Source organism: Sarcophilus harrisii, chromosome 3 (genome assembly GCF_902635505.1).
Source record: "Sarcophilus harrisii chromosome 3, mSarHar1.11, whole genome shotgun sequence".
Lineage (NCBI taxonomy): Eukaryota > Metazoa > Chordata > Mammalia > Dasyuromorphia > Dasyuridae > Sarcophilus > Sarcophilus harrisii.
In genome coordinates, this window is record NC_045428.1 from 15,031,192 (window position 1) to 15,054,883 (window position 23,692).

Below are 23,692 nucleotides of genomic sequence, written 5' to 3' on the forward strand. Positions count from 1 at the left end.
TTTCCTGAGGGGAAAGGCTTGCTGATGAGAGAGCCCTAAGCCAAAACTCAGTTACCAACTGCTCATGGTCAGTTTAGCTGATGGTCTTTAAGAGCTACCATATTTAAAAAAAAAAAAAAAAAAAGAGCTACCATATTATTTCTTTTCCCCTCTATGGCTGCTTCAAACAATGGTAAACATTTGAAAAAAAATTCAATTTATTTTAATTTACCAAGCATTCCTAAGTTTGAGGACAAGGACAGAGAAAAAACCCAGTGGTTGTAATAATGTCCTTTCCAACCCTGGATTTATGATTCTACCCTCAGTGACTGCCATAGTGCCTGATATGTAGTAGATATTTACTAATTTAATAAGTGTGTGTTTGATTGAATTGAAACTCATAAAGTGCATGTGAAGGGTTTAAGGGTTTAATGGAGGTGGGAGGGCACAGCTGATTTTTGGGTCTGGAGCCTTCTAGTGAAACATCCCATTTAGCATGCAAAAAAATCCATTCCTGCCTGAGATTTTGCTGGTTGTCTGAATTTTGGATGGTAGGAGTTTGCTGCATGAGTGCCTGAATGTCAAAAGAATAACATTATTTTGAAAGGGGGCAATCCTTCCTCTTTAAGACTAGTTATTTGTTAGAACAAATCAGAAAGTATTAACAAGCTTAATAAGATCAATATGATACCATTCTCTATGACATATAAAATCATAGCACCGAAGAGAAATTCACAAAACTTTCCGAGTAAGAGGTAGCTTTGATGGGCGACTTGGCTGAAATCGCATTGTCATTTTATGTCATGATTCAATCCCTAACGGGGTGAGTCCAGTGCCAGCAAGCCAATGGATCTGTATTTAAGCTCCCTGTAACACCAATCCCCATCTCAGGCTCTACTGAGGATGTAACATGAGTAAGAGCCAGTTACTATCCTGAAGAATCTGTGCTATAAGTAAGGCCTTAAGACAAATGTGTAAGGAATTGAAGCAGTAAATAAGACCATTTAAAGAAAAGGTCTAAAGTCTTATAGAAGAAGGAAAGGAAATGCACAATCAGGGAAGTCATCTTGCAGGAGGTGACATTTAAATTCAACCTTGACAGTTTGGGTGGGTGGACAGCTCTGAACATAATGTGTAGTATTTATTATATAGGCTTTCTTGAATGTAAAAGAGGATTCAAAATATAAAGCAATAAATTTCCATTTCAAAATTCCATTGGCAGATATACAGTCTTGAGATTCCCTTAAACAGGGAAATCATTACTTATTGAGCTTTGGCAATAGAGAAAAGCCCTCACTTAGGGACCAAAATCTAATGTTAAATAGAAGTTATTGCAGACATAGTCTCCACCAAGTGAGTCCTGCATCTCACAGGAGCTACAGAGCATCAATAAAAGCATTCATGCTTTTGCACTGGATGTGCAAGGCACTAATGGGCTCTGTATACTTGGTCACCTTCCAAAGGGAAAATCACAAAGCCACAAATACTTCCTACGTGAACCTAATGCCACTGAACCCGGCAAGATTACCACGGACATCTTGGAACATCATTATTGTTCTAAGTTCATGGTGCTCTCTAAGGAGTGGTGGGGATTCACCAAGAGTTGATCAAGTCCAAGAATATGGCATGCTGAGAAACCAGGAGTCACCTTCTTGCTCAGGAGTAGGTGGTAGAATATCACCCATTTTAAGGGAAGTCCAGTCCCACCGACATGGTGGCTGATGGCAAATATGGCATTTTGTGGCTGATGGCATAGAGATTAGCCAGGCTCATCCATGAATAATTTCTCCCGCTGGATGTGTTCCAGTCTGAGTCCCTGAGAGAACAATACTTGTGTCTTTTGCTTCTAGGAATTAATGACTCTACTGAGTCTTAAGGCTTATGTTAGTTGCTTGTTAGATCCAAAAAATTCCAGAATTCGGAACTAGTTTCTGAAAATACGTTCTCCTATTTAGTTTCTTCTACCAGATGTGTAGTGATAACTCTGTTCTCACTTGCCTAGGGCAAGGTCAGTTATAGGGATCTTCTTAATTTTCTGGGGGTACTCAAGAGAATTAAGGGTAAAACTCCAATGCTATTGGCTCAAACTTCCATTCTAGTGGAATTATAAGTCTCCAAATTCTGCTTTACAATGAACATCAATTAGCTTTTACCAAAAGATCTTTATTTCGAAGATATTTCGAAGAACAGAATCACATGTATTCCTTCCTCACCCCCAACTCCTGGGGGAAACACTGTATCCCCAGGCCCTTGTTTCAGTAGAACTTGGACTCAGATAACTGAGTTTGAATATAGAATTGGTCCAGCAGCTTTGGTACCAAAGCTGGATGAGTTCTTGTCTTAGCAACCCATGGGATGAGCTCAGATGGTCCCTCCATCTCAAGACATGGAAATCCAGCTGAAAAAGCCGGCATTGACTCAAGTATAGGATCACAGGTTGTTTGCTTACCTGAGCTTTCAAAACTCTCAAGGTAATAACCGTCTCCCTCACCGAGACTATAAAAGCAAACACTGTGACAAAAAGCTTTGTATTTCCACCCTGTTGACCCTAAACAGGGAAGGCTTGATGCTCCCTCCCTTATCTCTGCCAGGTAGAAAAAAGGCAAATTAGGGGAAGGGATCAATTCCAGCTGACTAATGCCTTTTAAATGTATCCCAGTTCCAACTCTGCAATTGCTGCCAATCAAAGACACTCCTCCTCACCACATGGTTAGTGGACCAGAACCAGTTACTGAAACTGCACCTGCTCCAAAGTCCAATGGGGATTGCAGCAACCCAACACTCTAAACAAGCTCATAGGAAGTAGGTTACTTAGTAAGGAGCTCCAGTTGTATATTCAATAAGTGAAAAGTACTCATGAGATAGGGCAGCTCAGTGGATAGAGTACCAGGTCTGAAGTCAAGAGGACTCATCTTCCTGAGTTCAAATCTGGCCTCAGACACTTACTGGCTATGCGACCCTAGGCAACTCACTTAACTCTTTTCGCTCAGTTTCTTCATCTATAAAAGGAGCTGGACACGGCAATAAAAAAACTACTCCAGAATCTTTGCCGAGAAAATACTAAATAAGACTTGGACACAATTTAAAAATGACTAAATGACAACAACTCATGAAATGTGGGTGGTTCAGAGAGGTAAGGAAGCAAGTATTCTGAAATATGGAGCTAATTTTTGTCTTTTAAAATAGTAGAGGTAGTCGCTATATTCTGACTAAATACTGAAAAATCTACAAAGTTTAGTTTTCTTTTTTCAAAATTAGAATGCAAGCTAATTGAAGACAGGTTCCATTTCATTTTTGCTTTTTTTGTGTCTAGTGTTTAGGATAGTGCCTTAGTACATAATGATTGAATTGAATTTTTATTTACTGTAAAGCATTTTAAATAACATGGATACTGGTGTTTTATATAAAATGCAAAGTAAATTGCTTTAAGCAAACATTTTCAGAAGTAAATTTTTGTTAGATACGTTGCTCGTCACATAATTTAGCTGGAAGACTATACTCAGTGGAATGTTCTTTTACCACTCTGGCAATATGGTGTCTCTAGTTTTTTTCCATCCTTGTAATTTCCTTTTTTTTTTTTCTTTTATTGTTTTTTTTTTCCACTTGTGTCCAACTCTCTTCAGCCTTGTTTGGAACTTTTTAATATACTCAATTACTTGAAGGATCTATGATTTCATTATTCATCAGCATGAGAAACCCTCCAAGTGAGTACTCCCCGCTTTGAGATTGATATCCACAGATACAACTTAGTAGGTAAGTCTCAGGGAGTTGAGTCTCCTGCGTAAAGGTTAAAGGACCACCTAGAAAGGGTCATTCAGCTAATAAGTAGCCAAGATGAGTTTTGAATCCAGATTTTGCTTACTCTAAGAACATAATTACTCTAGCCATTACTGTGCTTCCAAACTTTTTCTTTTTAATTACACACCCCTATCAATTAAAAAAGAAAAACCAATCATGAGCCCTCAAGATGTATGACCTCTTGGAGTTTGCTATAGGAAGGGAATAATAAGGTCAGTCTTTGACATTAGGAAAATCACTTTGGCAGCTGTGTGGAAGATGAATGGAGAAAGGGCAGGCTGGAAGACTTAAGGGGATCAGTCAGGAGGCTTTTGCAGTTGTTTCTGTGAAAAGGAATGAAGGCCTGAACTAGGGTTGTGACCTTGTTAGCAGCGAATGGGGATGGGGGGATGCAGATCAAAGACAGATGAAAAGAGAACTTGTACCAACCTGCAGCTCAGAAGAAAGGACTGTGAGAAGAGCTTGAACAGCAGAGTGTGTCGGAGATGGAGGGAAAGTGTCGTAGTTGGGTAGAGGCAAGTCCTGTGATGGGCTAAGATGGGATGCTACCCATTAGCCCACCCTCTTTATTGGTTGGTTGTACACTCCTTGGAGTGACGCCATGCCCGTTAGGTCTCTCTTCCCACCCTGGAGAGACCCCCCACTACGTCATTCTGCCCCCGCTTTTAAGTACAAACCAACAGGAAGGCAAGACTGCTCAAAAGATTAACCCTGCGCCAAAGCCAGCGGGATGGAGAGGAGGGAGGATGCTTCATTTATACCATCTAGTCCTAGGGAGCACAGCCAGAATCTTTAGGCCAAGGGGATGTGGTCTTGACAGCCCGTGGTAGTATTTACTTTTTCCCTGGCCTTCTTGTTTAGTTTTTTTGGTTGTTCACCCAGTAGTAAGTCGCTTTTCTCTTACAGCATCTGCTGGGCCATCTGTCTATGTTACATTCTCTGGCATCTATAGAATATTTTATGATTCCCTAGAAAAATCAACTCAAACCCTAGTTATCTCCTTCTCTTCCTCCTTCTCCACCTTCTCCTTCTCTTCTGTTTTCCTATTCATTTTCCTTCTCTTTCTTCTCTTCCTCTCTTCCGTATCTCTTTTTCCTCTTTCCTTTGTCTCCTCTTTTTCCTTCTTCTTCTTCTTCTTCTCCTTCTTCTTCTTCTTCTTCTTCTCCTTCTTCTCGTTCTTCTTCTTCTTCTCGTTCTTCTCTTTCTCCTTCTCCTCCTCCCTCTCTTCCTCCTCCTACTCCTCCTTCTTCTTCTCTTCTTCTTCCTCCTTCTCCTCCTCCTTCATCTTCTTTTGTCTTCTCCTCCTCCTGTTCCTTCTCCACTTTTTCTTTTTCCTCCTTCTCCCCTTTCTCTATTTTCTCCTCCTTTTTCTTTTTTCTTCTCCTTCTTTCTTCTTTGTCCTTCTCCTCCTCCTCTTTCTAGACCCCTTTCTCCACCTCCTCCTTCTCCTCTTCTTTCTCTCTCTCTTTTTCCTCCTTCTCTTCCTCCACCTTTTCCTTCACCTTCTCCTCCTTTTCCCTTCTTCTCCCTCTCCTCTTTTTTCCTTCTTGCAACAAAACAGTGGGGGCTGGATGATCATGTGATAGATCTAAAAATTAGGTAGAAAGGTTGGAGGCAGGAAGGATTGGAGGTCTCTCCCAAATCCAGGTTCATCTCTCTTTTAAACTACCCCCACACTACCTGGTCACATCTTTTTGTGTGTTTGTTTACAGCATTATTGTAATGTTAATCCTTCCAGTTTATCAATCATTCTATGACTCCAGAATAAAACTCTTCAAACTCTATATAGGGTCCTTCAAAGATAATTTCTAAGCGAATGCACCATATGCAGCTTTTCAGGTCAAGGTCAGAAGAGGATTTACCCTTTAGCCCATGCACTTAGGAATATCTCTATTCATTATTGGAGACTGATTTTAAGTGTGTCCATGCTATTTTTTACCTAGAACTCCTTTCCAAAATTAATAATATTTCTATAATCTCCTACTAATTATAGTCCAGACAATCTTATGGATCACGCTGGCCACCACTGCCATATTCTCTTATCCTCTGAAATTGAAAGGTGACAAATTCTAGGGTAGTTATTCAAGGATCTTCTAAAGCTTCCATTAATCTTATCAACTCCAGAAGCTTTCGTGATTCATGTTCCTGAATTTCCTCTCACATTAAGGACTGGATGTTTCCTGACACATGAAACATGCTTCAGATATTCACAAAGTGCCCAAAGAGCTACCTTCACTCCCATGCTTCATGTTCCCATTCAAATAATTCATCTAGAGGCAGTTAATAGCAAAGGTGAAAATAAGCCCCATCTTATTAAGGAGGAGGTCATGTACGATCAGAGTCTTAATGGTTTTTATGGACACAATGTGGGATTGGGGGTCCTCAAGCATCCATTCCTCTGCAGCATAGCCCAGTGGAACAAATACTGCTCTTACAGTTAGAGGACCAGGCTTTGAATCTCAGCTTTGCTAATGATTATTTTGTAAAGTTGACTAGATCACTCAAATACTTTCAAACTTTGTTAGCTCATTTGAAAAAAATGAAAGAATTGAAATGGATGGGCTCTAAAGTCTCTTCAAGTGCTAAAAGTTGAAAACTCTTCCACTCTTTTGGCTTCCCTAAGACATAGAATGGATCTATTATTTCACTGGCATGAGCATTCCCTCCATTGATACCTAACAAATTCCCTCCATAGCTTCTCATTCTGCTCATTTTTATCCCAACAGTATCATCCTGCCCCATCCGAGTCATACATTTCCATAAATCTTCCACTAGGATGAGGCAGGCTAAAGGTCTTCTTCAGGTTCTTTGACGATTTCATGGCTACCAGTGTAGGGAACGGATCATCTCCTCATGGCTTCTTCTACTTGCAACATGACCGATGTACCACTTTTGCACTCATTCAGCCTTCACGATAACTTTTAGGATCTTTCTTTGCTGCAAGCGTATTCATGCCCCAGGATGTGTTTTTTCTACTGACCTTTGGGTTACCTGTATTTTTCTTCTTATGAGATTATAGTGTTCTATGATTTATCGTCATGTAGTCTGTCATTTAGGAGATTGTTGTAATTGAAGAAAATGATTTTATAGCAGTGAATAGTTTGGGATCACTGAAACTATTGTACAGTTTCCTAGATATGACTCAGATCAACCCCTTAGTCCTACTTCTATTCAATTCTAAGTTGGCTAATTGTTTATCTACAGCCTTTCTCTATGTACCTGTACCAGCAAATATATACACATATATATAATATTTACATTATGTTATATATTATATTATTATGTATTATCTCATACATATATATTTACATAGATAGATTATAGATTACATATAGAGGGATAGAGATAGAGATAGATATATTCACAGCACACATATACACATAGGCACACACATGATACTTTGGATAGATATTACATATAAACATGTATGTAGAGAAAGACTAGCTTAATGGTTATCCATCCAGCTGCATATCATCCAGATAATACACAGATTCTTTATCTATTTTGTTTTTTCAGACTGGATACTTAGTATATAGAGCACAATGCACTTGAAATAGGAGGAAATGAATAGCATTTCTGTCTCAGATATACTAACTGTATGATTTTGAAGAGTCACTTAACCTCTCTCAGTCTCAGTTTCCTGATCTGTAAAATAAGGATTATAATAGAACTTACCTCTCAGAAATGAATAGCATTTCTGTCTCAGATATACTAACTGTATGATCTTGAAGTCACTTAACCTCTATCAGCCTCAGTTTCCTGATCTGTAAAATGAGGATTATAGTAGAACTTACCTCTCAGGGTTGTCATAAGGATCAAATCAGATGATATCTCAGCTGCCACATAAATATTATCTCTTAATATAATTGCTATTAGTATTTCACTGAGAAGACTTTGTAATGTTCCAAACTTAATGCAATTAAAACAATGCTATATGAGAACAGAAACATAGCTTCGCCAACAATAGGGAATTCTTTTACTTTGACTCTAGGTGAGACATCTTACCCGCTACTGTTGACCATTTGGGGCTTTTGTTGCTGTGCTTTACTCCACGTTCTTGACCTCACTGAGTAGATCACTGAACAGAGTTATCTTCCAAGGGGCATCTGCCATAGAATCATGTGATACAAATACATACTTCAAAAATAACTTGAGTAGAACCATCGAGGCTGTATCTTGTCCCTTACTTGATCGCAAACATCTATGTTAGTAATTAGCAAAGAAGAATCTTTGATTTTGACTTCTCTATCAGCTGAACTTATTTTCCAAGGTAGAAACCAAAAACCTGAGATGATAATTATCCTAACTGAAAAAATCACAAAACAAACTGAGGAGGCAGAATACAGGTAGGGCGTCCTTGTGTGACATATTAAGCATTTCAGTCAGGTCTTCAGAGACCAAGATTTCATGAGCCAACCCTAAGATAAGCTCTCCAGTCATTCAGATCTGGACCCACCTCTTTTATTTCTGATCATCTTTCCTAGAGGGATGAAGAATTGCAAGACAGTCTTTCCCTTGAATTCTTGAAATTCTATTGCTTATTAAGATTTTGGGAAATCTAATTTCATTTTTTACTTGAAAATTGACTTGGGTTTCCTCTGTAATGCTTCTCCTTGTTTTCTGACATCCATGAATAGCTGTTCTCTACTCTCTAACTGGCCTCGTTCTGATTCCCTTTCATGTTTCTGATCTAATTTAATTCACGTCAAGATAATTTAAAGAGGAACCTGGAATTGGCCAGCTGTCCCCAAGCTCCACAAACTATCCCTTTTCTCATCTGCCATGAGCATAACTACCTGATGTTAGCTCCTTCTCCAGAAGTGGGATAGATAAATAAATGGGCTGAGTTGAATAGGGCAGGTGATTTGTAATAGTTGCTATTGCCCCAGAGTATTCTATGAGATTAAAATTATCTGAAGCTTTTCATTTATGACCCCAGCGTTGTGGCTCCCCAGGGCTCCTCATGTCTATCAGATCCATTTAGCCTCTTGGCTTAGGAGGCTGTGACAGCTGAGTTTTAAAGAAATTAATTTGGAGAAAATGATTCTTATCTCTAAGGACAAATCCTAAAGTCTACTAAGCTCACGGCAAAAAAAAAAAATCCACATGCAAATATCCCTAAATTAATTCCTTGTCTCCTAGTTTAAATGTGACAGAAATCTGGACCAGCCAACATCTGCTGCTTTGACTCAGCTGATTGTGATTCTGCTCCTCTCCACAATCCATTCACTGCTAACTTAAATTGCCTTAATGATGAATCTCATCTTTTCCCAAGAAAGAATACTAGTAGGAATGGACACTGGAGACTCTTCCAAAATTTTCTTCAACTCTTTACCACTTCATTTCCTCCCTATGTCTCTCCTTTCTCCCCCATAGGGCATGTTTCTATGTATTTAAACACACAAAGGTTCTGTGATTGTGCGAACGTGGGGGACTCCAGGTGTGGGAAATCTCTTTATCAATAGAGAATATACCTCAGCTTGTGCGTCTTTTGGAAGATAAGTACAATGGAATGGTCTAAGTCTCGGAGAGGTCACAAGTTTCACAAGTAGGAATTAAGTTCATCTTCTTGACTCTAATGACCGTACTATACTGCATCTGTGTTAGTATATATTGTTATATATGTAGCAGCATGGAAAAGGGGAAAAATAGTTATTCTTAGAAACTGGAAGACCTGGGTTCCAGTTCTGTTTCTGATTCAGACTAGGTATGACCCTGTGAACCTGAATAGATCATTTACTTTCTCAGCCCCCAAGAAACTCTTTACATGACAAAACATGTGTAAATCTACATTTGTGAAGGGAGTTCCCTGTCCCAGTGAAAATACAAATCTGAATCCCAAAACAATTATATTTCTCTGGGCACACATTATATATATATATATATATATATATATATATATATATATATATATTTCTCAGACAACACATTATAGTAAATAGAATGTTGGACTTGGTGACAAGAACACCAAAGTTCAAATTTTGACCCTTGTTATATGTGTGATTCTGGGTAAGTCACCTGTGCAAAGATGGATTCTGAGATCTCTTCTACCTCAAAATTATGATCATGTGATCCAGTCGACCTCCACTAAAATCCCCCCTTGGCTTTAAACTCCTTCATACTGTGGAAGTGACCCAGAGTTTTTAAAAAATCATGCCAGTGACCTAAGATCTGGAAGAGCCCGTCTGGCTGTAGAGAACTGACCAAGGTGCCTGGGGATCAGCTGCATGGCAGTTGTGTGAGGACCTGCCCATCAGCAGCCACAGAGTGATGGGTGTTTAAGCCTCATCTTGGAGAGCAAATGTCTACTACTAACCACCCACCATGTTACCGAAGGCACTGGAACGCTCTAAGATCAAAGCTCATAGACAGGTCAGGATCTCTGTTTGTGGATGGAGCCGCCTTACGAGGAAGAGTTTTCACACTGATTACATCACAGAGTATTAAATCACACACACACAGTGTTTTGTAATGGGAAAGTACGAGACTGGGAGGAAGGAAGACTGGAGTTTGAATTCTGTATTAGACTAAATATGTGATCCTGAACAAATAGTTTACTTCCCAGCTTCAGTTTTTTCATCTGCAAAATGGGTCTAAAATATATTATCTCCTTCATAGGTTGATTACATGAAATAATATATGTAAAAAGTACTGTGTATACCTTAATATAAGATATATTTAATCTAATATATAAATGTTAATATAATAGTATCTGACATTTATATATAGTATAATATATAAATGCTAATATAACAGTATCTGACATTTATATATAATATTATATATAAATGTTAATAGAACAATATCTGACATTTATGTTGTTATTGTTCAGTCATGTCTGACTTTTCTCATCCCATTCTTGGCAGAGATACTGCAGTGGTTGACCATTTTCTTCTCCAGTACATTTAAGAGATGAGGAAACTGAGGCAGAGTGAAGTGACTTGCTTAGGGTGTGACCTAGTAAATTCCACTAGTAAAGTCTGAGGCCAGATTGGAACTGAGGTTGTCCTGACTCCAGGTCCCACTCTCTATCCTCTGACCATGGAGCTACTTCCTGTTAGAAATGGTGATGACGATGATATTGAGGAGGAGGAGGAGAATGTGACTTGCCCATGGTCACACAACTAGAAAATTGTCAAAGAAAGGAGTCAACCCCAATCTTTCTGATTTCAAGTGTGTCACTACAAGCATGGTACCTCACCAAATTGAAGGGAATTAAATAACCCAATAGCTTTAAGTTTCATAATTTATCTATTTATACCATAAATCCCCTCAGTGCTGTTCCTTCTTCTTTCTTTTGCCTCTTCACATCTTTATAATATCAGAAAACTCGAAAGGGCATGGAAACCCAAGCCCCATCATTACCAAAAAACCAAAGTGGAAACAAGAAGCAGAAAGACTCCATTGGGCTCCTTCTGCCTGTCATCCCTCTTCTTCCATTGTTTTCTCTCAACACAGTGACTGCTCATGCTCAGCATGAAAAAAAAAAAGGTGCTTTAAAAATTTTAAGTTGTCTTTCATGAAGCGATCAAGCTTGGCTTCAGGTTTAAAATTTAGGGTTCAATCTAGCTCAAGTTGGAATAAGGGCTTGGGAGCACCACAGCTGTCACGGGGAAAGCGAGATCTGATTAGTATTCGCAGGCTGTGGTTCTGACTCATGTGAACTTTCATGGATGCTGTCATCTCCCGGAACGATCTGGAGACTCTGTGACAAGATGAATTTGGCTTTCTAAGGGGCTGATGTGACCTCGGAGGAATTGTAGTGCACACAGGCACGGCACCTCCTCAGCAATATGTCATGGGCGGCTGAGAGAGTGACATGACCCAGAAGCAAAGATTCCAGGCATGGGAGAGAGTGCAGTAGAGCATACAGGGAAGCCTGGCCGTGGCCAGCACTGGGCCTTCACTGTGGGCTATTGACAGAAGGATGAGAGGAAAGGTTCACTTCAACTGTCAAATTCTCTCTACTTCTTGCCTCTTCAATATTCCTTGTCACTAACAATGAAGAAATTGGGAGGATTGGGTTCAAGTCAAGAAGTCCCTATTCTTCCAAATGAAATGAAATGAGAGTATATCTTATATATTCATATCTAAGTCAGAATTTTCATATTGAGAATATTATATACACACGTCCAAGTCAGAACTTTCATATTGAGAGTTTTATATACACACGTCAGAATCTTCATATTGAGGGTATATCTTATATACATACATCTAAATCAGAATTTTCATATTGGGAATATTATATACACACGTCCAAGTCAGAATTTTTATATACATCATATATAGTGTATGTATATATATTTATGTGTATACATATATATATTTCTATATGTTTAGATGATAGGTATGTAGATAGATAACTTTGCTAACCATCTGATGATTAACATCAAGCATCAGATAATGATGATAGTGATGATAATAACTAACATTTATACCGAGCTTTCAGGTTTACAAAACACTTAATTACTTTGTCTTATTTGCTCCTCACATCCACCTTGTGAGATGGATTCTATTATTATTCCCATTCTACAGATAAGGAAACTGAGGCTGAGAGAAATGAAGTGCCTTGCCCAGGGTCATCCAGTGTCTGAGACAGGATTAGAACTAAAGTTGAACTATATCTAGCCACTGAGCCATCTGACTGGATATATGCTTCCCAAAGTCCTGGCATATAAAAATACCCAACTCTACTATATCACAAGTGGTACCAAGTTAGCAATACTCTCTCAATTGCAAATCTAATGACCTTTTCTTAATCCTGCCTCTTAACTGCTGCCTTTGGCCATTGGGTATCTTTAATTCTCTCTTCTCTCAAGGTTTTTATGGCTCTGCTCTCTCCAGTTGTGCTCCTACTTCTCTGACTATTCAGGCTCCTTTTCTGAATCATTATCCAAGCCACACCTGCTACCTAGGAAGGGGATTATCTTCTAGCTCTCTGTCCTAGACCCTCTTCTCTTTTTCCTCTCTGCAAATTCATTTGGATGCAAGTTCTCATGGATGCACCCATCACCTCTATAAAGATGATTTTCAGATTATTTATCTCCTGACCTTTAGTCTCAAATGAACAACTGTCTGTTGGACATACTGAACTATATGTCTTATAGACATCTTAAGCTTGACATGTCCAAAATAGATCTCATAATTTCCCCTCCTCCCAAACCTGCTCTTCTTTTAAAGAGTTTAATAGCTGAAAGCTTTGGGATGTTTAAACTTTAATAACTAAAAAATACACTCAGGATTTTGGAACCTCCTGTATCCTGTACAGGACCTCCCCTATTAATGTTGAAGATACTACCATCCTCCCAGACATCTAATCATTCAACCTCAGTCATCGAGTCCTTACTCCCTCATCCCCCTTATCCAATCAATTGTCAAGTCATGTAATTTCTACTTTTGCGCCATCTCTCCTTTGTAACCCTTTTCACTGGCACTGCATAGTATCTGGTACATAAGAGGTGCTACATAAATGCACTTTTCCTAAAGGTGCTGTAGTACCTATCTTATTATTGGTGGTGTTATTATCATTTCCATTTTATAGGTTAGAGAAAAGGCTCAGAGAGATTCTGGAAATAGCTTCTCTTTGGTTCTATAGAAACAATCAGTAGCACCTGAATTGGTATCTTGGATGTCAATCATGTGAATATTCCTTTCAAGACACAGTTCATAACCAATCCAATCTTTCTCGTCCAAAGGACTTCCAGCCCACATGATCGATAAGCTATTCCTTCCAAGAGGAATCAACCTTATGTTTCAGGACCTTGCTCTGGATTTCCTGACACTTTGTAGCATAAGGAGTTATGGTGTTATGGATAATGTCATAAAAAGGATGCTATCCAGTCCTTGTCCCTTGTTCTTGCTGCAGGAATGGACCTTTTCCCCCTCTGTTGTATGACTGTGTGATAGTCTCTTGTAGGCCACTTCTGCCATCCATTTCTTCACTGATAATGTTGTACTCTACTCGCATCTCCCCAAAGTCTCTCCATTGTCTCCAAGATGACATGAAACTTTAATCCTCGAGAGAGTTAAATTAATTGCTGCTGAAATTAGGAGTTTATTATTTGATAACTGAACTGGTAGAATAAAGAGAAAGGGTCATGACACTGACCCTGGAGTCAAAAGCCCTGGGTTTAAATGTCATCTTATACTTATATAACTTTGGGATGGTCACTTCTTCTCAATTCTCCTGTTTTTAGGTCTGTTTCATCATGTACAAAATGAGAAAGTTGGACTAGCAGGCTTCTAGCTCCAATCTGTGATTGAACGGTACTAAGTGGAAGAGTTGCTGAGTCCTTTGACATTAAGAAGTCCATATAGTTTGAAGTTTAAAATGGTTGTATAAAATGGGTCTTAGTGGAGAGATCTTGGAAAGATTCCATAGGAAGAATAAGACAGAAAATGATTCAGTGAAAGTTGTAGAGCAATTATCAATGGGATGTATGGCAACTCAGCATAAGCCGTGAGAGGAGAAGGGCTGTACACAGAAGCCTGAGTCCTTGTACTTCCCCTCTATCCAGGGTATAAGAGATTACAAATGGCTGAGTGTGGTTTTTAGCTACTAAAATTTAAACATCCAAAAGCTTTAAGCTATTAAATGATTAAAGACATTGATAAGCTGGAAAACGTCCAGAGAAAAATTAACAAAGATGTTGAAAGGCATCTGATTCATATCATAGAGGAATCAATTGAGGGAACCGCTTCTGTGTGATGTAGAAAAGGGATTATGCTTGTTCTATTTAGCTCCAAAGAGCAGAACCAAGAGTAATAGGTAGAAATCTCACAAAAATTGAGACTAGATATCAAGAGGATTATCTCCAAGTGGAAGGAGCTGTCCCTGGTCATGCAGAAATCTCTCTCTTAAATGGTCTTCAATAGGAGGATCAGGTATATTGTAACAGGGATTGCTTTTTGTGTCTAATATAGAAGAAATGATGGCTAAGGGTCCTCCCATCTCTAAAAAATCTGATTCTGAGCCATAATTCACAGGCATAGAATATCACTAAAAGGATATTGGGAAAGTTTTTGTTTGGGGGAGAAATTAAGTTGATTAAACATACTGAGCAATTTCTCACCGGCAATCTTAGTCTACTCTTTTCCTCCCATTCAATTTTAGACCTTCTGCCATTCGTTGCCCATCTCTAGTTTTTGTCCAAGGTATGTGAGCCAATCAATAAACATTTAAGTGCCTATTATATGCCAGGCACTATGTTAAGTGCTGGACCATCTCTATGAACTACTTATCCAACTAGACGTCATAATCTGGACAATAGGGGTTATCTATCCCTTTGGTCCTTTTGGATGGCTAGCCTTGGCTGTTTTGAGAAATTATTGATCACATTGAAAAGGTTTCAGTGTGATCTTCTGGGGCCTGTAGCATCCCACTAAAAGGAACATCTATAGAACTTGGCTCTAGCAGATCTCTTTTCCTTTGGGATTCTATTTCTGCCCATCCTCTGTCTCAGGTTTCTGAACCCCCTCAGTGGCAAGTTGCAGTATCATAAAGAGTAAGATGGATCTTCTTCTCTCCTCAAATGGAACTAAGATGTCATGATGGCTCTATGCATTTTCCCCCCAATAATATTTTATTTTTCCAAATACATATAAAGATAGTTTTTAACCTTTACATTTGCAAAACCTTATATTCTGAATTTTTCTCCCTCCTTTACCGCCCCCCCTTTGCAAGACAGCAAGTAATTCAATTTAGGTTAAACACCTGTCATTCATCTAAACATATTTCCATATTCATCATGCTGTGCAAGAAAAATAAGATCAAAAGGGAAAAAAACACAAGAAAGGAAAAAAGCAAGAAAACAACAAAAATAACAAAAAGGTAAAAAAATACTATGCTTTGATGGTGACTCTATTCTTGATACTGAACTAATTGCCCATCTCATGTGGGCATGGAAATGGATTTGCTGTAGAAAATCTCATTAGGCCTATTTCTTTCTCACCCTTATGCCTTGTACCAAGGGACTTGATCCCTATATTAGTTCAAAAGAAGATATTGATGGGCCCACAGCCAGAAAAGCTGATGACCTAAGCAGTCCCCCATCGATGAGTAATATAATGGAGGAAGGAGTTGTCCTCTGGGTTTACAAAGTCTCCCTGAATGTTCAATCATTATGATGATGATGAAAGTACAGAACTGGTAACTGAAACTTCAGCTTCATTTACTAAGTACTCACTGTATACATTTCACTGTGCTTAGGGGAAGGGAGGATTGTAGAAGCAGACACAACACAATCATCGTTCTTAAGTTTGTAATGTAATGATGGCAGGGTGGTAGAATTAATTAATAATAATAACAATAATAGCAGCCAGCATTTATATTGTCTGGTACTATGCTAAGTGATTTACAATTGATTCTAACAACCTTGGGAGGTAGGTACTATTATTATTTCCATTTTATAGATGAGGAAACTGAGACAAATAGAGGTTAAGTGATTTATTTACCCAGACTCCCACAGGTAGTATCAACTGAATTTGAGCTCAGGCCTATTTAGCTGCAAGCCCAGAGCTCTATCCATTGCACTAATAAGCTACATAAATAACTCTCTGAGGCTTGGCCAGGCCCTAAATATCAAAAGGATTAAATCTGCCACATGGAGTGCATGGGGGCAAGAATAAGAAATAAGTCTGGAGAAATAGCTTGGAGCCAGAAATGCTTTGGAGCAATTGTCGACTGGAATTTTTGAAAAGTCCTAAATATTTCCCATTTTGATTTTACTTATTTTCCAGTCAAACTGGTCCAATATTCTCGATATCTGAAAGTCCCTGTGTTCAAACCTTTAGTGCTTAGATTTTGAAGATAGTCCGATTTAGCATTAAATCTTGCCAAAAGAAACCCTATTAAATTGGGCTTAGAGCAGAAGGTCCCTAGAGATGGAAGAAATACATAAAAAGGCACTGCCTAATAATTTGAGTTGGTTTTCTTCTCTGCAATTTCCTATTTTTTAAGTGGATCAAGATTCTAACTGCCTGTCTGCTCACTAAGGCTGCAGGTCTTACTTTACTCAATAATCACTTTGTGATCAGTATGGATGATAGGTGCTACCTCCTGGTATTTGGGTGAACACAAAGTCTTTTTGTTTTTCTCTTTTTGGGGGATCGTGGCTGATCTAAGTTATCGCTGATGTCAGAACGCTCCCCACCAAAGCAAACTCTACCCTATGATCCTTTCTCATTTGGTATAATTCTCTCCCACATTTTTCTTCTTTTCAAATTGATATCTTTTGCCTTTTTAAATCATCACAATCATTTGTATCTAATGTCATACTGTGAATTCTCCTAACAGCAACAATAACAAGAAAAAGTTAAGCAAAACTGATTGGAAAATAGATCTAGTATATGTTCTTATTACTACTCACTAGGTAATTTCAGGAGCTTCCCTTTTAGGTCTTCCTACCTCCATTCCTTTCCTTTCCCCAAACTATTCACTATATCAATTTGAATAAATCTTTCTTATTTATACATCTATGTCACTCTTCTGCTAAAATACAAAAACAAAACAAGACTAAACAACGTCAAGGGCTCTCTATTGAGGCAGCTGGGTAGTACAGTAAATCTCTAGAGCATTAGACCAGGAGTCAGGGAAATAAAATCAAATCTGGCTTTAGACACTTACTAGCTTTTGGATCCTGGGCAAATACTGATTCCGCAACAGAAAATGGAGATGTTAACCCCTATCAGGGTTATTGTAAGGATCAAGTGACATCATATTTATAAAGTATTTAGCAAAGTAGGCACTTTATAAATGCTTATTACCTTTTGCCCCTCCCTATGACCTGCTAATTAAAGTCTGGAATAATGCTGTCTATGTTTATGGCTTGTCATAAACTTAGCATCCTCTGCCTCGATAGCTTTCTGTTAGTACGTCTCTTCCCACTCTATACTTCCAACAAATTGGATGTTTCATCCACAGAATCATTGGGAAAGAGCCTATACAGAATGGTCCCAATCCACACCTAAAAGGAATCCCTATTTGAAGACCTCTGCAAAAAGAAAGTCTCTCAAGGGACCTGATTTCAGACACCTCACACCATTACAGAGTGTTTTTCCTTACATTAGACTTAGATTTTCTTCTTTTATTCATTGCTCCTCTTTCTGCCTTCTGAGGCCAGACAAAAATGTGCCATCTCTCTTCCAGCTGCCAGCCCTTCAGATCCCTGTCTGTCTCACCTGGAACACTCCAGCCTCGGTGCCTTTGCTGGTGCATGCCAACTCCTGTATCCAGAACAGGCCCTCACGTAGCACCTCTTCTCTTCTTGAATTCCTATCCACTCTTTAAGACCCAATTCAAATGCTACTTCTCGAGAAAATCTTCCATAATCTCCTCAGTATTAAATAACCTTCCTTGTCAGAACACACATAGCATTTCCTTTTGTAACTCCTTAAGGTACACATCATAATATTGTATATTTTATTTTTCACTCTTAATATTGCACATCCCTTAACTGACTGTACATTTTTTGACAAAAGGGGCAAGCCTTTTCTCAACTTTGTATATCATCCAGTATCCAGGACAGTTGTCATTGGCAAAGGGGGACGTTAATAAATAGTGGATATGTGGTGTGGTATAATACAGTAGAGTGTCAGTAAAACATATGCTTTCCCCCCTGCCCATTGCCAACCCAAATCTTCCCCAGGAAGAATCAGAGCATTAAAAAAATGAGTAAGTGCTCCAGAATGTCAGCCTATATTTTATAATTTTTTTATCTATTTTACTCAGTCTGATATGAGACCTAAATTTATGTGCCTATGTGCATGCCATGGATACTCTATGCAAAAGTTGTGGTCTTCCTGTTAAAAGTGTGTCTCTCTAAGGAATGGTCTGCCCTTTGCTCTGTAAAGTACCTGCAAGAGCTAATAGTTTTTAATTAAGTTTCATGACATTATATATGCATATTTTTTCATTACTGACTTAGAGGCCCTCAAATTAACTTACTTTGCCATCATAAAAATAAGATGCTCATTGTGCTTTTATAGGAGCTAAAGAACTTTGCAGACAGAAACTCATTATTCCTTTAAAGGTCTCAGGGCTCTAACTGGGAGGGATCACTATATGGCTTAAAATTCTATTATGTTTCCTTGTAAATATTGAGAAATGGGCACAAAGATGAGGTCATTTATTAACATTAAATGAATGATTTTTCTCATTTGCAAACTGCTAAAAATTGTGCTGTGATTGTTGTCCAAACAGAGACTAATTTTCATAGGAAGATAGATTCTTGATCTTAAAATTAAGCATAATAATTCCTGCGTTAAATTTCGATTACTTGTATTATGGAGAATAATAAGTAAGAATCTTTGTCGTAATTACAGACACAATATCAGTCTGTGAAACAGTGAGAAAACTTGGTTGCCATGGGAGAAGGAGCAGGAAAAGGATGTGAGCTAAAGAAGGAAAGAGGAAAAGAGGGACTTGTGAATAGGGTCACAGATTGGAGTTTGAAAGGGGAAATGTGGGAAAATCTAAAAAGAAGTCGAAGTGTGGTATTCAGAGGATAGTAGGTGACATCTTTTACTGTTACTTCTGAGCTTCACTGGAGTTTTTCATTTCTTAGATGTTGTTCTCATCCACCATATGCTTCTTGGTTGTCTTCTGGTTGTTATTCATTTTTATTCATTTGTTAGCTGTTATGTTCTGTGTCTTGAGACCATATAGCAATGCTTACAAAATATTGTTATAAACAAGATCAGTTTTTGCTTTCATGAAAAACGTGGGATCTGTAAAGACCTTTACAATCCTTAGAGACAATTCACTCCACCTTCCTCTTCCCGCTCAATTCTGGATCCAGCTGATTGATTAGTATCCCCAATCTACATGCTGATAGACAAGTTTACAGGTTGTTCAGCCATATGCATGCCATAATATGAGTATAGATACTCTTCATCCACTTGGTCTTTTTTGTGTAAATGGTCAGACCAATCTCCTTTGAGTGAGTCCAAATCTCTTCTCAGAAGTTCTCTAATGCCTCCGGGCTTAACAAAAACAACATAATGTCATCTAAAAATAGGAGCATATGGAACATCTCATTCAGTTACATGAAACTTCTACTCATCGTTGATTCTGTGTTAGGTTTTTTCCCCATAACAAGAATAAATGTATTTGACTAGAACACATCTCATTTTCCACCTCACTTGATGTTTGTGATCAGAGGGTCCTTAAATAGAATAATTTGTAATATCTTTCAAGAAATCCTGAATGATTTTGATGTAAAGATTGGAGTCACCTTGTTGCAAAAGAGCCATCTGGGTTAGGTTTAGTCATCCTCCCAAAATGAATGAGATAATATTTATAAGGAAGTATTTAGCACAGTATTAGCACATGGGAGTTACTATATAAATGCTCATACCCTTTCTCTTCACTTTTTGGAAAGCAACAAACAAGAACAATGATATTTTATATTCTCTGCATCTTAGATTTAATTGCAAAATGTTTTTTTTTAAAGGACTGTCGAATGCAGCTTTTGAAACTTTGAACATTCCTTCCTCATCAAATATGTCTTGTTTATGCAAAGATGACCCTTGTAAGATTTCATATAAATTGCAGAGAAAGGATATAAACCAGTAATTACAGATGTTCTCCCAGTTTTCTTTTGGGGGGCATTAATAAAGTCAAAGATTTTTTCTCCATCTTTGCTATCTTTCCTTCTTTCAGATACTTTGGCTCTTGTTATTTTAATGCCCTCACAATTGTGTCACATCGAGCACAGATGGGGGAGCACAAATCCCCTCTTTTTACACTTGGTTCATTTCAGCTTTTTTCCTGTCTTGGTTTCCTTTAGCACCCTTTTTACCTCAATTATAAGTATATCTGAGTTGTTATAGGTTAATCATGGTGGTTCTGCCATTCATCATCGATGGAAAGAAAGTTTGATCCAATGATTATTTAAAAAAAACCTTTTCCATTTTATTCTGTGTTCCCCTTTTCATTTTCATCCTTAAATGCCTCTTGGATAATTTTCCTTAGTTGGATATTTTGCTATATTTTCTTTAAACTGATTTCTTTCTCCACCAAGCTTCTCTATAGTTTATGAAATGATACTGCTCCTAATCATGCATTGTGCCTCTTCCCAAGAATCTAAAAAGGAACTTATGTTCATATACAGTGTTGTTGCCTTTGGAAGTTGTGATGTTGTAAATAAGTATCCAAAGCTTGGCAAATCTGAAAGTACGATGAAAATGTGAGATCCTATTATTAAAAAGGTTTAAAGATAAAGAGAGGGTTTAAACAGACATCTCAGGAGGATACAACCAAAAAGGGGCGAAGGACATGAAGGCCTTAAGGAGAAGAGAAAACAAAACTTAAAGACTGAGAAGATATTTAATAGGGAAAGAATTAGGGAGGGAAAGTAGTCAAATAAGGTAAAAGCAAGTGAGAGGAGGGCAAGGAAGCTGGGTGGGATGCAAGGTGCTAATGAACTGAGAAACAAAACAACAGCTGTGGAATGGAGCCACCTCCCCCAAAGCAATTCTTTATGTTGATTCTCCTACACAGAGATTAGAAATCAAAAAGACAGCTGAGGTTCTCATGTTGGCAAGTATGAAGATCAAGTATTATTTTGGAGTGACTTGTACTGGAGTGTGCTGGGTCCAAAGGTCTTGTACTTGTGTACAAAATCCAATAGTCTTTTTCCCTAAGAGGAAAGATGCATGGCCATCAGGAAAATGGAGGGCTGGCTCCAATATAAAAATGAAAGGGGGGAAAAAAGATACAAAAGTCAGGTGACAATCCCAATCTATGTTAGGAGAAGATAGAGTAGAATCATATCCCAGAAGGAAGGAAGGAAGGAAGGGAAGGAAGGAAGGAAGGAAGGAAGGGAGGGAGGGAGGAAGGGAGGGAAGAAGGAGGAGGGGAAGGAAGGAGGGAGGGAGGGAGAGAGAGAGAGAAGGAGGAAGGGAAGGAGGGAGGGAGGGAGGGAAGGAAGGAGGGAAGGAAAGAGGGAGAGAGGGAAGGAAGGAAGGAAGGAAGGAAGGAAGGAAGGAAGGAAGGAAGGAAGGAAGGAAGGAAGGAAGGAGGAAGGGAGGAAGGAAGGAGGGAGGGAAGGAGGGAGGAAGGAAGGGAGGAAGGGAGGGAAGGGAGGGAGGAAAGGAAGGAGGGAGGAAAGGAAGCAAGCACTGAATCCTTGGGAAAAACAGATGAAAAGCCTCTTCCTCACTAGGAGAAAGCTAGATATTCTGGAGAAGAAGCAGTTGTTTGTCCTCCAAAGAGAGGATTTGTCTTCTTCCACATGCCCTTACTAGATGGTTTCTCTTTGGAGACAACAGTAGAGAGGTCTCCTGTCTCCTTGGAATGTGTCTAAGACATGACAGATCTGTCCAAGACTGTAAAGACAAATGATTGCCACCCACTTCTGGTGATTCACATGTGCACAGATGATATTGCTAGAAAAAGCTTATAAACTTACTAAAGTCTTGGATAAGAAACTGAAGTGCACAGGGGCACAAGTGGTGATTCTAGTGCAGTTCTTTATCAAAGGAAGACAATGGATTTGTAAGAGAGACAGGTTTGGGAATTAGTTGGTTTAAAAAATAGTCTCCAAAAATAGGATTTGGATTTCTGGATCACAGGGTAAAGTACCGAACTTATAAAGTCCTGACCAAGGAGAACCAGGCTAATAACAAAGGTTAGAAAGAATAGAGTCTTACAAATCTAATCAAAGGAGTTTTAAAAACTGAAAAGGCAGGGGAAGGAAACTGGTTATTTATGTGCACTAAGCTAGATACCATAGGGGCAGTTAGGTGATTTACTGGAGAAAGAGCTGGGCCTGGAGCCAGAAAATTTCTCTTAGAGAATTCAAATCTAGCCTCAGACATTTACTAGCTGTTAGACCCTGGGCAAATCACTTCACACTGTTTACCTCAGTTTCCTCATCTGTAAATTGAGCTAAAGAGAGAAATGGCAAACCATCTCAGTATCTTTACCAAGAAAACTCCAAATGGGGTCACAAAGAGTTGGCCACCACTTAAAAATACTCTCAGATACAACAGTAAATAGTGATAACATAGAAGAAATACCTAGAATTTCAAAAGCACCAAAAACTTAAAAAGAACAAGTTAAAAAATAATGGTGTCAGAAGTCTATATACAAATGAACACTGCATGAAAAATTTGCAAGATGAACTTTAATGAAAGCAAAGAGACCAATTTGGCTAGAACACATCAGTAAGCTTTGGTGGACTGAGTTCCAGAACTGATTCATTGCTCAGAGACCTTATTCAGAGAAAACAAAGGAAATTAAAAGGGAAGAAGGGAGTAAGGAGTAGTTCATATTAAAAAGATACAACATATGAGGGAATAAAGGAACCAGAGGAGAAAGCATAATGGAGAGTATTTTGGTGAAGGTCAGTGAAGATAGAATGAAAAGAGATTAAATGAAATAATATATGTACAGTGTTTTGAAAACCTTAAATTGTTAGGTGAATATTAGCTCTTATTATTAGAAATAGAAATGAACAGGTACTAAACAAATAAAGTGTACTACAGAGCACATAGAAATAAAGAAGAAATAGATGAAGAGATCAGGAGACAGCCTGGCAAACTAGCCTGGCATGGGGGTAATGAGAAACTTCAATTATCCAGACATCCACTGGAGCTCTCCCTGCCAAAATACACTAGTTAATTATTTCTTGATTTGCCATGACAATTCCTTCTAAAGGTAGAGAACCAGTAAAGATAAATTCTATTGTAGATTTGATTCACATCCAAAAGGATGAGCTCTTTTCTGGATTGGAAGCCATGGAAAGCTTGGATAGAAGTAACCATTCCATCTTTGAATCTAGCTAACAAAGTAGAGGAGCACCAGGAATAGCCTGACATGCTTTCTGGAGCTGACAGTTTATCTCAAAGGGCTGAGAGAAAAGATTGGTAGGATTCCATGAATTAAGATTCCAAATGGAATATCAGAGCTGGA

At 38.5% G+C, this 23,692-nt stretch overlaps 1 protein-coding gene across 1 annotated transcript in view; it reads left to right on the forward strand.

Moving 5' to 3' along the window:
* Positions 1-23,692, forward strand: part of KCNAB1 (potassium voltage-gated channel subfamily A member regulatory beta subunit 1) — a 315,195-nt gene that overhangs the window by 251,756 nt on the left and 39,747 nt on the right. The window lies entirely within an intron of this gene.